The sequence below is a fragment of the Ambystoma mexicanum genome, chromosome 12 (genome assembly GCF_040938575.1).
Source record: "Ambystoma mexicanum isolate Mex_15411 chromosome 12, UKY_AmexF1_1, whole genome shotgun sequence".
Taxonomy (NCBI): Eukaryota; Metazoa; Chordata; class Amphibia; order Caudata; family Ambystomatidae; genus Ambystoma; species Ambystoma mexicanum.
In genome coordinates, this window is record NC_090936.1 from 567,308,413 (window position 1) to 567,324,515 (window position 16,103).

At 47.3% G+C, this 16,103-nt stretch overlaps 1 protein-coding gene across 1 annotated transcript in view; it reads right to left on the bottom strand.

The window, feature by feature from the left end:
* Positions 1–15,676, bottom strand: part of LOC138513782 (membrane-spanning 4-domains subfamily A member 4A-like) — a 367,695-nt gene extending 352,019 nt beyond the window's left edge. Inside the window, exon 1 of the mRNA XM_069628877.1 lies at positions 15,585–15,676. The gene's annotated coding sequence lies outside the window, so the exon portion shown is untranslated. The remainder of the gene's footprint in view (positions 1–15,584) is intronic.
* Between the last annotated feature and the right edge of the window lie 427 nt (positions 15,677–16,103).

The following is a 16,103-nucleotide window of genomic DNA, read 5'->3' on the forward strand; positions in this document are numbered from 1 at the left end:
GGAGGGAGGATAGGAAGGAGAAGGTGAAATGGAAAGTCTTGAGGAGCTTCCAGAATTTGAGGAGATCTTGCTCAAGAGGAAGGAGACTGCCAAGGAAAGAGATCGGCCACCAGCTTGCTGTTTCGCGAAGTGCTTCACTTCACCAACTCGTATAGTTCCTTTAAATAATGAATTAGTTCTGTGTCTCCTCCTTCTGTAAGCAAAGTCCTGTTACTAATTCTTTTATTGAACTACTTTGTGTATTTTTATTCTTCTCTCTTTTAAAGATAACACAGGCCAATATTTAGAACTCTCTCCTTGGACTCTCTGGTTCTTGACATATGATACACAGTCATTGGTTTCTCTCTGAAAGTGGCCTTTATTCTTCTCTTCTAATGTAAACTTGTCTTCAGGCTTTTATTTTCTAGTCTGTAGCTTTACTTTATTTAAATGTTTTTCCTCTTGTAGTAGGCTATTTATTTCTCACTGACTGGGACGAGTATGTGCACTCCAATAATGATCCTTATTCGCTTCTGTGTGAGTCACTATTTTATCTTGACTAGGACGAGTAGACATCCTCCAATAATGATTCTCATTCACTTCTTTGTGTCAATGGGCCTCATTGCGAGAATGCTGATCCTTATTTAATATGCCGGTAATTCTGTTTACTAGCATATTTCCGGACTGGCATAATCTAAGTTTGCCGGTGGGATGGCCTGATTTACCTCCAGCCAGAAGCAACTCGGGCACACCACCAGCAAAAAACAGCTTACATTACCGGCACCGGTATCACCATTGCCAGAAATACCGACGATCCCTCCATGGAGTCCTATGGAGTCCAGGAAATGGGGATTTACCTACCATTGCTGGCAGCTGTAATATGCTGGTTATTCTCGCATATCAGGTGCTGGTAACGGTAGGTCAGCTTGCCAGCGGGATACCGGCAAACCCGTAATGAGGGCCAATATCTTATTCTGACTGGGACGAGTATGAATATTCCAATAATGACCTTTCATCGCCTTCCCAGATCTCCCATTTTCCCTGTTATCTGTAGTTGTCAGGGATAATGTCACCAGGTTAATTATTCCCGTGAGGTCCTCTCTCCGGTTTGTCAGGTCGGCCTCTCATGTTCCTTCTATTTGTTTCTCTTCGGGTTGCCGCCCATGGTTTCTCTCTGGTCCTTCAATGACTGATAGATTCTGTGTTTGCTGTAGCAGAGAACTCTCAGTGCTGTTCAAGGGGGCCCTAGTATACCACAAGCCTGCTGTGCTCACGCCATCACTCTGCCCTCTCTCTCTCTCTCTCTCTCTCTCTCTCTCTCTCTCTCTCTCTCTCTCTCTCTCTCTCTCTCACTCTGGATCTAGATGCTGTGCATCTGACTTATTTTCTCTCTCCTCTTTGCTTCCCAGGCGCAGTGTGTCCGTCTTGGTTGCTTGCTTTCTTGCTGCTGCAGGATAGCATGAGTCCAGTCTTCTCTACGTGTAATGTGGCAAGCCAATTTGCAACTTGCTGGGTTCCTCTCTCAATCTACAGTATCCTTCCCTGTTTTATACTGTGCAGTTGTGGGACTTCCACGGTGCAGTTTCATAGTCCTTTCTCTCTGGTTGTTTCTTAAACTCTTTTCCTCCATAGGTCAGCCTCCTCATCCCAGTAACAAGTGACTTTTCCCTTTCAAGGCTATTCCTAGAATCCAACTGACAATAGGACATACTGGTAGCTTCTTCATATACTTCTTTACTGGAGAGATTTGAGGAGGTATGGTGGGAAGGTTTTCTAGGGTGTTCCTCACAGGAACCAGAGTCCTTGTCCCCAAGGTGGAGTCTCTCCTGGTGAGGTCCCACTTGCCTCAACCCCTATGGAGGGTGTTGCAGAGCGATCTCACCTCCCTAGCCTCACAGAAGGGGGTCTCCCCCTTGGGAGGAAGTGACACATTCCCCCAATTCATCATAACTTCTAGTTTTGCAAAACCTCATGCTATGGACACATTTTTGCTAATAATATCCACCAATTAGAGTCTTATGATAATGTTTGAAGATTGGAAGTGCAGCCTTTGCTATATAGTGTTAATGTACATTTCAAAATCAGTTCTAGCGTCTGAGGCACCACATGCCCTTGTCTTGGCGCTTGACCACAACATGTTCATTACACTCCTATCACCAGTCTTATCTTTTCAACAAGCCTTAAAATCACTTAGTCCCATTTTCTTTATTTGATACAGACACCATTACTATTTGTAAATGTTCTTTGTTGAAGGAAGTATTGTCTTGAGGTGATAATGCACGGTTCTGAGGGCCATACTGGATGTTAACAGCCCGCAACAGAGAGCCGATACGTCTGAGCGCAGTGAAAGTGTTCTATGACATCTAAGAATTACTACCATTCAGTATGGCCCTCAAGACCCAATATCATTGCCATTAGCAACCGGGAGTAATGGCTGTGTGTTATTGTTTCATTTTTTGTTGGTGTGGGAAAGAGCTCAGCATGGGCAGCAAGCAGCATTTTGTCCCAAAAATGCATACATGGCCACTGATGAAAATGAAAGTGAATATCATGGCAGAGTCAGTGTTCTACGAAGATGAGAACAAGTGGTGAGCAGGTTTATGGGGTGTAGTAAAGTTGGATATATCAGGGACAAAACTAGCAAACAGAAAAAAATATGTATGAAAACAGGTGCCATTATATATAGAACAAAAGTGAGCAAGGTCATGTGAAACTCACTGCTGAGGGGAGAACGGACAGATTCCTGAATTGGTCTCACCATGAAGTGGTGGACACAGTATCACACATATCAGTTCCTGACAAATTTTGACAGGAGAGTTCTGTGCACTGCAGTTAGGATTTTAATTTGTTTTCAGTGAGTGTTTCAGATACTCTTGGTTTGCTACAGCATAAGATTCCTCAACATTTATAACATTTTGTGGTATAGTACCCAAATGATCTAGAACAAATGTTGAATATTTGTAAGACACAAAAAACTTGCGAGCCATCCGGGAGAAGATCACGCGACTGCCGGCATCTGCACTGCAGCGTTTCACTTCAACAATGAGTGAGTCATGATCTCTCTGCGATAACTAGCCGTATTCACTACGCTGCCTGTGTTTAGAAATCCTTTCTAACAACAGGAACTCTATAGGAATGGCCACTCCAAGGACCTTGAAATCCTCTCAGTGTACCTAGACACTTTGAGCCACCATGCTCCACAGACCCAACCACATTGGAGATACTTCCTCCATACGAATATCAAGTCCTGATGAAGGCCTACAGCACCTGAGCTCATTTAGCTTACCCTTAGGCCGAAACACTGTCGTGTTGACTTGTTTTTTATGTGTTGTTGTTGTTCAACCCTACATTGTTTTTCACACATGTATGCTGTTTATCAAGTTTCTACTGGACTAAGTTCTCTAGTTTCCTTCCCAAGGAATCCATAGAGGACGTAGAAGCTATAGAAATTGTGTCTTACAAATATTCAACATTTGTTCTATATCATTTGGATACTATACCACAACAATTTTATAAATGTTGAGGTATCTTATGTTGTAGCAAACCAAGTGTATCTGAAACACTCACTGCAAACAAATTAAAATCCTAACTACAGTGCACAGAACTCTCCTGTCAAAATTTGTCAGGAACTGATATGTGTGATAATGTGTCCACCACTTCACGGTGAGACCAATTCAGGAATATGTCCGTTCTCCCCTCAGCAGTGACGTTCACATGACCTTGCTCACTTTTGTTCTTTATATAATTCTATCTACCTGGGTAGAGCAAGGCATCAACCAGGTGCCCTTTTGACTATTGAAAACAAGTGACTACAAGTGACTTATGGTGCACCTTTGGTGAAGCCTTCGAACCTCAGACTTTGACTCAGATGCCTGGCAGGCTGTTTCAGACAACTGTGCCATCTTAGCTTTCGGCCCGCTGCATGGAAGTTGAGGATCCTCAGCTGATGCCCTCAGATTCATGATGCATCCCAGGGGTCAATTGCGTGGGATTGCCTCTGACAAGAGCGTCCATGCCCAGCCGCGCATTTTGGGGGCCCTGTTGGTACAGCCACACTGGAGCCATTGTGCAGCCCAGTTGTCTCCACCTCTGTTAAATACCTTTCCATTTTCCATATGTTCATCAGGGGAGAAGGTTCTCCTTAGTAACTCTTGAGAACATCAATGAGAAATATTGAAACATTGAAATAATGTTTAAATATTTAAATCCTTCTAGTGTCCATCTCACAAACCATCCCATAAGAAGGGCAAAACAAATATGTTTATGTAAGGGCAATATTTCACTTTTAAAACAGTTCAGTTTTTAACCAGAAAACACCAAGACATCATCAAGCTCAAGAGAACCTTCAAAGTAGCGCTCTGGTTAAGTTTGAAAATCCTGTGTCACCTTTCGACAGGCCTTATATTTCTGATCGTAACATGTGATCCCCTTCAAATAACTTGCCTTTTTAAATGCTTTCAGTAAGGTTCCTAAAATCAGATTAAAACAGCCATTGGAAATCCCAAAAGTTTGGGCTTTTGAGTAGGCATGGGAAAAGCACTTGCCAGGCACAGCCGTAGTGGTATTAACTACCCATTGTTGGTACCAGGGGCAAAATGGTGCGAGTAACTTGGTATCTAATAGCAGTGCCTGGCAAAAGCTTAAAACGTATCCATGGGAGGCGTGGCTGGCGGCACCCAAGATGGCCACTCTGTAAGATCCTCTGGCTCCCCAGGTGGCGTTTTCCCAATCCAGCCCTGGAGCACTATTGTAGGAGGGCTGTTTCCCAGTTGGAGGAGGTTGGGAGACCTCTGTGAGTGATCTGGCCCGCTTGGGGAGTTAACAGTCATGTAGATCCCATTGTAATCGGTACACTGGTGGAGACAGATTGGAGTGCGGCTGAGATTCAGACCCGAGGAGCAGGAGAGCGGTGAGTGCGTAAGCACTCTGGAGCGGAGTGAGGCCTAACCCCTGTTGAGATGCTCCGAGACCATTGCATCACCCCTCACCCCACACACCGCCTACCTGAAAGGTGATATTGGGCAGCAGGGAGTGTGTGGCTGGGGGTCGGAGCCTGGGAGCGCAAGCTTGACAGCTAGATGCAGCGTGTGCAAGGCTGTGGTGCTCTGGGGAGCAGCCTGGTTCAAGAGCAGAACAACATCTGCATTGTGCATGTAGGAGGTCGTGGCTGGCTATGTAGTGTGCCGGGGGCAGAGAAAGGCTGGCCCATGCTGAAGAGGTATGAGCTCCTCTGACCCGTGAAGCACCAGGATGAGGGCTTGGAGGCTGTCAGCAAAGGGTTGTGGAGCTAGGAGCAGGGGACCAGCAGCTTGGGCCCACGTTAGTCTGTGAGTATGCACCATTAAAGCAGACTTGCTGCCGCCTCACAGCAGACACCTGTTCAGGGTTGGTGCTTGCATTAGGAGAAGGCAGTTGAAGCCCCATTTTCCAGCATAAGGTCCAGAGCAAGCAAGTCTCTATCATGCCACTGTGGTTTCCACGATGGCCCGAGATGAAAAGGGCAGTGAGAGCACACAGGTGGCTGCAGCTGTGGCTTTCTCCGGGCAGAGGGGGCTGGAGGCAGAGCCCCTGTCCAAGGCAGGGATCTCCTCCTGCAAATGGAGATCATGGAGATAGGCACTATAGACTTCTTGGACCTTGCCCTGGTGACTATTTCCCTTATACTGGATCAAACTACACCAGGACCTAGCCAGTGGAAGCAAAATCAATCCCTCCTGTAAGATCCGGTATTATGTGGTAAGGTGGAGGAGGCCGTGAGTGTTGTGTTAACAACTCTGGAGAGCAGGTTGAGGATAAGAATAGGTGGGATGCGTTCAAGGCCTGTATGCAAGGGATCTTGATATCTAAGCAGTTGTCCTCAACAAGTCAAGAAGGGAGCAGACTGTGCTCTGATCCAGAGAAGTCAAGGCAAAGGAGGAGGAATATAGAGCTACTGGGTCAAGCAGTCAGGGAGCTTCAAGCAGCAAGGAGGCAGGTGAATATGATGAATGACTCCAAGGCTGGATTTGCTTTGATGCACATGAAGCAGAAGTATTATGAGGAAGGGAATTCAGCTTGTGAGCTCAGGCAGAGGGTCCACTTGGGGAAAGTAGTCACGATATGGGTGGTGGTCGGTAGTATGCTGCGCTCTTACCCTGACATTGTAGGTGAATTTGACAGATACTACATGACCCTTTATAAAAACGTGATGTCCTATGTTTGCTAAGATATCTGACTTCCTTGACTCTTGTCCCATGCCTCAGCTCCCACAGGAACATCGAGATCCTTTCAATCAGGAAATTACCTAGGAGGAAATCCGGAAGGCTATTTCCTCTCTGAAGGTAGGCAAAGCTCCAGGCTTGGATGGCTACATGGCCTCCTTTTCTAAGTGCTTCTCTGTCAGCTTATGCAGCGGCATACAGAGTTTAATGGGAGGTTTTGGCAAGGAAGGTCTTCGAGCTCCAGGGGTTAGGCTAAAATATCCCTTATTCCAAAGGAGGGTAGGGACCTTGAGTGCTGTGCCTCATATCGCCTCATTGTGGTGCTATATGCAGACATCAGATTTTATTGCAACATTCTAGTGACCAGACTGGACAAGGCTCTCCCATACTTGGTTGGAGAGGAACAGGCAAGCTTTGTGAGGGGAATACAAGGTGCTGACAATGTCATCATAGCGCTCACTGATTCTGCATGGAGGTTGCGCGTTCAGGCATTGCATCTGGGGTCGGACACAGAGAAGGCATTGGACCATGTTGTATGGCCCTTTCTCAGGGAGGTGCTTACAAAGCTCTGGGTAGGGGAACATTTTGTAAGGGGGGGTTTGCTCCCTCCACTCTGCACCAGTGGCTAGGGTGCCGCCAAATGAGGTGCTATCTGCGGGCTTCTCCCTCTCCAGGGGGACAAAGCAGGGGTGTCCCCTCTCTTCTTTTCTTTTTGCCTTAGTGGTAGAACCCCTAGTGGCGAGGGTCAGATTGGAGGAGTGGATCAGGGGCATTCCAAATGGCGGTGAGTCTATTGAAATTGTTGTCTTCAATGATTAACTTATTTTGACATTGATAGAAGCTGAAACATCCGTGTGTCTCCTCCTTCAGATCCTGAAGGCATATGTGAAGCCATAGGGTTTAGGGTGAGGACAAGGGCGAGATGCTCAATATCAGCTGCAGTCAAGGTACTGTGGAACGCCTGCAGAGGCTGACCCTGTTCCAACGGGCCTCTGGCTCGCTAAAATATCTCTGCATTCACCTTGCGCCGAATAGCGTGGGGCTGTACCAGGCAAACTGCACAGGGCTGTTCTCAACTATCGGGGGGGGGGGGGGGACGGGCAATATCATGGTTCGGTAAAATTGCTTCAGTCAAGATGAACATGTTACCTCAGCTACTGTATACCTTTCAGGCACTGCCATTGGCGGTTCCCACACGAGCATTCCAGAGACTGCAGAGAGCCATTTTGTGATTTGTGTCAGAGGGCAGGAGGGGTTAGGAAACCCTGAGCAACCCTGTTCAGATCTAAGGATAGGGGTGGGCTAACTCTAATTAACTCGAATTGCTACTACCAGGCAGCAAAATTGAGAGTGTTAGATGAGTGTGTCGAACCGAGTACCATTAAAGGGTAGTGCTGACTGGAGGAGGAGATAGTGGGAAACTGATCGGTACACACCCTGGATTCCCAAGGCAGGGCGACTTCTTAGCATGTATGGGCTTCCATCTATCAACACGACCATCCATCTGTGGGACGGGCAGGATTCACAACAGGGTCTATCATCGTTTCCATCCCCTCTCACTCCTATTCACTTTAACCCTGACTTCAAACTGGCATGTGAAATTCTCAAAATGGAGAGAAGGATGGTATGACTTCTTAGCGCATCTTTTGGACAAGAGCCAAATTCCATCATTTGAGGCATGCAACGCCACCTTCGGGATGGGGATAGAGAATGGTACCAATTTTGGCAACTAAGGCATTGGGCGATACAGCCAAATAACAGGTTAGTGGCCACCAGATTAATTACAGAGTTTAAGAGGGTGACATTCTCATCTAGCGACTCGAAGGGGCTGGTTTCCAGGTTCAATGTAGGCCTAAGCGCCGAGATGAGTGCTTGGACACCGACGTATGCCCAGGCTTGACATAAAGAGTTGGGATTTGAGCTACCAGATTAGGACTGGCAGGAAGCATGGAGGGGCTTGAAGAGGGCCACCTACAGTGTGAAATATGCAGAAATGGGTTATCGATTCATAGCACAGGACTGCCTTACCCCAGATAGATTAAAGCATATGAGGTCACAGGGTGGGGACGGAGGTGTTGGAGGGGCTGTGGGGGAGAGGGAACGTACATACACATATGACAGTGGTGTCCCAAGCTTGTATGCAATTGGTCTGAGCTATTGAGTATGGTTAACCTTCTTACCGGGTGACCGTCCTGAGGGACCCTATTGTATGTCATCTGGGTATCTTGTGGGGCAAGAGTGTGCACGTGCGCCACGCTAACCTGTCTATTCTTCACACTATGCTCCTAGCAGCTAAAGCCATTATAAGAACCTGTTGGTGAGCCGTCTCTCACTGGAGCACTGTTGGTCCACAATGTTCCACAATGCTCCACAATGTGGTCTCTATTGCTGATAGACAAAATAGATCATGTCTTGCAGGATAAGGTTCAAGGTTTTTGGCAAAGTGGGGATGTTTTTTATCTCATGCGAAAGCTCATAACCGGGACTTCACCTGCCCCGTGAGGGTGAGGTCGCTTGGCCTCCTCGACTGCTCCTAGTTCTGGGGCTGACTTCCCCCCTTCGTTCTACAATTCTGTGCCCGTAGTAAGTGTACCCATGGATATCAACACAATCCAGATTGGCTCATTGTACCTATTGGTTAGCATGTTTGTTTTAGTCTCTTGTATCATTTTATGTTTATATTTGTGTATGTGTATGCATGACGGGATGGTCCCTGATGAAGCATATTTGTAAAAGAGCTTTGTTTGGTGTTGAAATGTTAATAAACAAATGTGAATATAAAACTCACGCAGAAGCCAAACATTTTGGATTTGCCAATGCTTGCTTTTAACAGGATATCCTCTTTGTCTCAGGAGGATAGCTCAGGGGCAATGTGCTCGCCTTGGAAGCAAGACTCCCTGGGTCCGCTCTTAGAAACCTCTGGGCGGTTATAAATAACCTATCATATCATATCACTTCAGTGAAGGACATAAATAGTGCTTATAAATCGAGTGGCTGGAGGCAGGCCTGGTAAGAATGTTTTATTATATCAGTAGCGTGTTTATAATTCCAATTAAGTCATTAACTCTCAGACGACTGCTTTAAACAAGCTGGAAGGCACTTTGAATGCAATTCCTGATGGCAAGGCTTGATTAAAGGGAGCCCAAAGAGTTCCCATGAGGAGGGGATTTGAGTGGGCAGTGGCAGGAAAGGGTGGGAATGGCATTAGGGATTTGCATGGCATGGGCAGGCAATGGGTGGGAACACACCCAAACAACACCTACAGACTCTGTGTCACTCCTTATATGCCATTTCTCCCTCTCTGTACTCTTTCAGGACAAGGCTGCAGTGTTATGCGGTACAGGTGACGCTGCCCATTGGTACGTAATACGTTGCAGCTACGTCCAGGCATCTAACCTTTAAAAGCCGAGAATCAGACCCTCTGCGTCAAAGCCCTTGCAAGACAAGTCCCCGGTGTTATGCGGTGGAGGCGTTTGGCAACAAAGGGGTCGGAATGCAGAATGTGAGCATGCAGAACAGCCGTCGACAAGTAAGACAGGTGCAGGCGGGGCATGCTGCCATTACTGTGTCCTACTAAACTGCCCTACGTTGGGCTTACCTCCAGTTTTAATGCATTTCTCACCCTGCATTGTTTCTACGCATTCGTTAGGCTTTCCTGCTCCCGGCTAATCGTGCTTTGTTTTCTGCTGTTCTTGCAAGCCCTTTCTGTAGTATCTGCTGCATTTTCTCCCCAACTAGGTGTTGCTTAGTCCTCAATCACTGTTTCTCTACATTCCTCTGATGTCATGCTTCTTTCCTTCTGGGTGAATGCATTGCCCTCTATCACTCTGCCTTGCTTCTCTTATGCTTTGATCTCTACTGTTGCCCTCCAGGCTTTTTCCTCTCCTGGTTGTGCTGAGCCTGGTTTGCCCCCATCACATTCTCCACACACTGACTGTTGCTGCCTGTGATGCTTGTCTCCGTCTGCACTCTGCTTTTGCCTGTTGATCCCTCTGTTACACGCTCGTGTTCCCGACTCCCTTCCTTGTGCACCCTGCGGGACGTTGCTCTGTGCAGTGCATTCCTTCTCTTCTCCTCATCTCGCTTCACCTTTGCCTCCCTCTATTACACCCACTATGGTGCTCTCAATTTCCCCCATCTTCTCTAACTGCTTTTTTTTTTTTTTTTATTGGTTAATCAAATTTAAACCTTTAACATTCCTCCATTTTCAAATTCATCATCATTAAATGGGCATCTCCAATGTTCTTCAAAATAGGTTAAGATTTGCCGATATTAAGTTTGTTCAATCTAATCGGCCTGCTGAAGTTGACTCACAGTCCAGGACTGACTTCCTGCTGGTCCAATTTTAGGGATTCGACAAATTTTAATGCGTCTAAGGTTCTACCGACCTTTTCAACTGTCAGTAGCCACTCCCAGTATTCTTCTTCCGTCTCTTCAGTGATGTTACTAATATAACTGCGCATATAAGCCTTTCTTTTCGATTCCAAGTTCGGGCAGGCTAGCATCATGTGCCTGACAGATTCTAGTTGGTCTTTATTTTCCAATCCAGACCTTCCCATTGCTGACACCTATGTCAGTGCCTCTTCCAGACAAACTCTCACTGACATCCTCTTTGTCGTTCCTCACCCGACGTATGGACCCTTCACATGGTTGCACTTCTCTCGTCTTCCTCCTTCTCGCCCATTAATGGTGGCACCCGGTGGGAGGTCCTCATGGCCCCCTTCCAGTCTTCCAGAGTCATCATTAATGTATATCTAAATGACACTGTCATTGTCTAGGGCACTCAGCCCAATCTCTTTCTATTTTATAGGCACCTCCCCGCCTCATCAATTTCCTTCTTTCTCCTACTATTCTTTCTACCACTTCTTGGGCTAGAATGCCTCCTCCTCCCTCTACCACTCTTGCTCCTTTGCCATCCTCTACATCTCTGGCTCCTCGGCCACCTCTGTCCTCCTCCTCTCAGGCCCCCTTGCCATCCACTACCTCTCTGGCTACTTTGCCGCCTCCTCCTTCCACCTCTCTGGCTCATCTGCAACCCCTCTCCTCCACCTCTCAGGCTCCATTACCATCCTCTACCTCTCTGGCTCCTCTGCCACTTCCGTTGGGGACTTTCCCTTGTACCCACCACCCCCGGAAGTCTTTCAAAAGTGAGAACGTGCTCCATGTGGCTACTCTCAACTCTCACTCTGCTGTCAAACACTCCTCTGCCACATCCTTCAACTTCTGTACCTGGATGTTCTCGCTCTTACTGAGACATGGTTCAAGGCTTGCTTTGTCACAGGTTTTGACACACCCCTCCCTGATGGCTTCAAGATCCTCTCCGAGCCCAGGCCCAACAGGCCCAGAGGTGGAGTGGCCTTGATCTTTCCTGAGTGAATCCCTGCTTTCATCATTCCCACTCAGACCTACTCCTTGTTTGAATGCCTGGTCTGCAGACTCTCTATCTCTCCTGGCCTCTCTCTTACCTTGGCCACCATCTGCAGGCCACATGGCCGGGTCGCCCTCTTCCTCCCTGAATGGGCTGATCTCTCCTTCTCTCTCCTATCCTCCTCCTCCCAGCTTGTCCTCCTTGGGATTTCAACATCCACGTGGACTCCCCAGACTCCTCTAAGCTCTTTTGCAACATATGCAACTCTCTTTCCCTCTCCATCCTACCCGCTGGACCCGACGCACTCTGCCGGCCACACATTGGATGCTCTTATCTCTTCAGGCATCCCCCTCTCTAATCCCCTCACTACTCCTCTATCCTATACTGACCACTTTCTTCTCTCTTCTCACTTGAAACTTCCTGTTCCTTTATCAAAGGCCCTCCCAACACTGCCACCTTCCTTTGCAGTCATTCGGCCTATGAAGCGAGTGTCAGCAGCCACCTATGCCTCCACCTTCTCCCCTCCACCTACTCCTGCAGCTGACTCCCATCCTGAAACAGCCCTTTCCAACCTTCACTTACCCATCTCTAACACTGTAGATATCCTTGCCCCTTTTATGAGGGTCCACCTGAAGCCTGCCACGAAGTGCAACTCTGGGTACGACTTCAATTTGACTGCATTGAAACACAAGTGCAGAGTAGCTAAGCGGAAGTGGGCAGCTTTGTGTGCACCCTGTGACAAACTGGCCTGTCGCCTGCTCCAAAGGCAATACAGAGTCTTGATCTTCTCTAAGAAGAGGGTCCACATTCAAGCCTGCATCTCTGCAGCCTCTAACAGCATGGCCAAACTTTTCAAAATCTGCAAGTAACTGTCCAATCCCACTGCAGTATACTCCTCCTCTACACCCACCCAGGCCCTCTGTATGGTTCTGGCATCCTGTCTGCACTCTCCACCACTTCTCCTGTTTCTCCCTCCACCCCTCTCAGGCCTGCCTTGGCCACCCCTCCTCTCCTTCTACCCTCCTTCTTTCCTGTAATACCTGAAGCTGTTTCCAGACAAGTCAGGTTGATGAAAGTCTCATCTAAACAGGTGACCCCCAGCTCCTCCAGAACCATCAAGGTCAACATTGGTTCTCTCACTCCAGCCTTGGCCTATTTCTGTAATCGGTCCTTCTCCACTGGCAGGTTTCACTCTCTTCTCAAGCACTCCCTTGTGCACCCCCTACTAAAAAAGCCTTCTGCTGACCCCTCCATTCCGGCAAACTATTACCCCATCTCTATCACTACTTTCCTGGGAAAATTCCAAGAGAAGTTGGCCATCTTCCAGCTAACACTCCACAGTGAATCTATTGGTTGCCTCCATGAGCATCAGTCTGGCTTCAGAGCAGCCAGAGGCACGGAAACTGCACTCCTGAGCACCTGTGAAGATCTGCTCTCAAATTGATGCTCTAGCTGTCCCTCTGTTCTCATTTGACTCAGTCTTTCCTCTGCTTTTGACACGGTCAGCCACAACATCCTTATTTTCCGTCTCCGCAAGACCCTTGGCCTCACAGATCAGGCTTTGGCTTGGCTGACCTCCTTCCTCCTGGAACGAACCTTCCCACCCCCCAGGTCCAGCTTAGTTCATTTCTCTCCACCGCCGCTCGCTCAACGTTTGGTATTCCCCAGGGCTCTATCCTCTCCACTTGGCTCTTCAACATTTATATGGCCCCTTTGGCTTTCTTGATCTCTACCTTCACCTCTAACTTTCAGTCTTAGGTGGATGACATGCAGCTCTCTTTCAGGCTACCCTGAGCCTCCTCCTCCTCCTCGCTCATCCCTGACTGTCTTTCTGATATTCCATCATGGTGCGCTGCTAACAATCTCTACCTCAATGCCAGCAAGACTGAGATCCTTCTTATTGATTCTGCTGCTCCTGTTTTCCCTCTCACTCTGGCCACCCTCCTTGGGCCCTCTGCTCTTACCCTCTGGTGAGACAAAAAACCTTGGAGTAATCTTCGACTCCACACTCTCCTTCTCTCTAGACATCACAGACCTTGCCAAGAAGGCCCACTTCCAGCTGTACCTCCTCAAAGATATTCTCCCATTTCTCACCTTCCCCTAGTAGCTCACTGTCTCCAGAGCTCTGGTTCTGTCTATGTTGGACTACTGCAACAGCCTCTTTCTCAATCTTCCTACCACTACCCTTCGCCCTCTTCAACTCATCTAGTACAAGACCACAAGACTTATCCTTGGCCTCAAACCCATGTACCGCATCTCACCGGCCCTGAAATCCCTCCACTGGCTCCCGGTGGCTGCAAGGATCAAGTTTAAGACCCTCAGCATCATCCACAAGACCTTTTGGGGCAGTGGCCCTTACTACCTTCAAATCTCTCTTCCTAAGTATCTTACTCCTATAGCCCTTTGCTCATCTTCCTCTAACTCTCTGTGGGTGAGTCCCTTCTCCAAGCAGAGATTGGGCGGTAGAACTCTCACCTCTGCAGGTGTCTCCCTCTGGAATGTCCTCTCCACCTTAAGCCAGACCTCCTTAAGTTCTGGATACTCCTCAAGACTTACCTTTTCTCCTCTTCTTTCTCACTCCCTCTCCCCTGTTAACCTTCCCTTGCTCCTGCTCCATCTGCTGACTGGCTAACTGGTTGTCCTCTGAGTCTTACAGGACACCAGCTCCCCCCATCCTCCGACCAGTCCCCCTGCATTTGCCACCCAGCCCTACTTGCATTGCCTCCTGGCTAACCTTGCACTACCGGTCTGGGACTGGCCTTTGTAGTCTCAGCCTCCCAGCACTTAATTCAATGCCCTGCTGCTCTGGGCGCACTTCTCCCTGTGCCCTATCCCCTGCACTTCTTGTGTGTGCACTTACACACAATCTCAATGTCACAAGGCCTAGTGAGATTGTTGTCTTGACCTCCCTCTGTTCACCCTCCCTTGCCTTGTTGTGCCTTGAAACACTTGTGTATAGGCGTATGATATATAACAAATCAATCCATCAAGCAATTAATGCATTAGTTTCGTCTTATAGGTGTCACAAGAGACACCTAATAACCCAAAATAAAGGTGCTATAAGGCAGCACTCTCTCGCACCACTGCCCAGGATATGGAAACTTAATCTATCACCATTGGCCATAAAACAAGCTCTGTTTTTAGTCCCATGTTTGCACATATCAATTATCATGGGGCGGCACCTGATAACTTGCTTGTAAAATCTATACACCCATTATAAGATAACTCCAACAAGCATGTTACTACCGACCACTAAGCAATGGCAAGTAACACAAATTGCACATATGCCTCTGCAGCACATCTTCAAACCCGTGCGTCAAGCACTGCCACTCTGTCTCTGACCTGCATTCCTTAACAACACTGAGAACATATCTGTCCATTCAGAGAAGCAGTCTGGCAGGGAATCGCCAACGCGCGCAAAATGGCAGCGCATTAACAGGTAAATAGTGGGTTCAAGACGTATTCTGATCCCAGACATTTGTGAAGCCAAAATGCACCTGCACAGGGGTGCAGATCTTGGCACTTTTGTCATTAACAACATTAGTGCGGATTGCCTCGACCCCTTGGTGTTGAAGTTTAGAATTTAGAACTGGAGCCCCTTCAGAATACACTGTGGGGTTTTATGTTGGTTTTTCAAATACCTGAATACTTTCCACAGTCTACCTGTGAACTCAGTACAGAGCACTCTTTAAAGAATCCCAGAACTCTGGCAGAAGGAAAATAGCCCTCAGCCCCACCCTTCCCCCATTGCCAACCTGACATTATTTACATCTAGAATTTAGCAAGTTCCTTATTAAGGAAGCATGAAGTTTGGAAAAGGTGTCTAATTTAACTTCTACCTGGTGATTGAACAACATGCAACATAAAACATTAAGTACAGCTGAGTTAGACGCATTCCCTGGCAGGCAAGGGATTGACCATGCAACCCCTAAATAAATCAGGGTTTATCCTGACACCTGGTTAAACAGACCCATTCAGAAAATAAAATATTGCTCTCCCTTTCAAAAGAAATGGAGACTGAAATCTGAGTTGCTTACTTCTTGTGTCGGTGGACAGGGCAGGCAAGGTTCCTTTATGCTGTCCCTCTCGCGCTGTGGCTCTGCTATGGTTAAAATGTGCCTTTTATTCAATCACCAGTACCGTACACATAAAACAGCTGACAGTCTTGGCATGTTCCGCCCATAAAACTTGACTGAAGTCATAAGGAAATGAGGGATGTGAAAAGAGTCAAGGTCCAAGTTCATACTGCACATTCAAAAGTCCTCTGAATACTGCCACGTGCGCAGGCCACACATGGGAAATAAGCATCGTGTGAGAAATGTCAGCTTGGTGATGAAATGTGTCTTCAAAGGTTCACATTTTTCGATAGGTTTACAATTAGGGGTCACTATGTCGTTATGGACTGCATTATAAAACATGGGTTATATGTCAGCATGTTTCCCCATTGCTGTATAATGTAACAGATACATTTTTAAATTGTTGAAAATACGTTCAACCTCATTTTAAATGTAGTGGAGTGGTATATCAGGGAGTAAAAGCAAGGCTACATGCTTTTA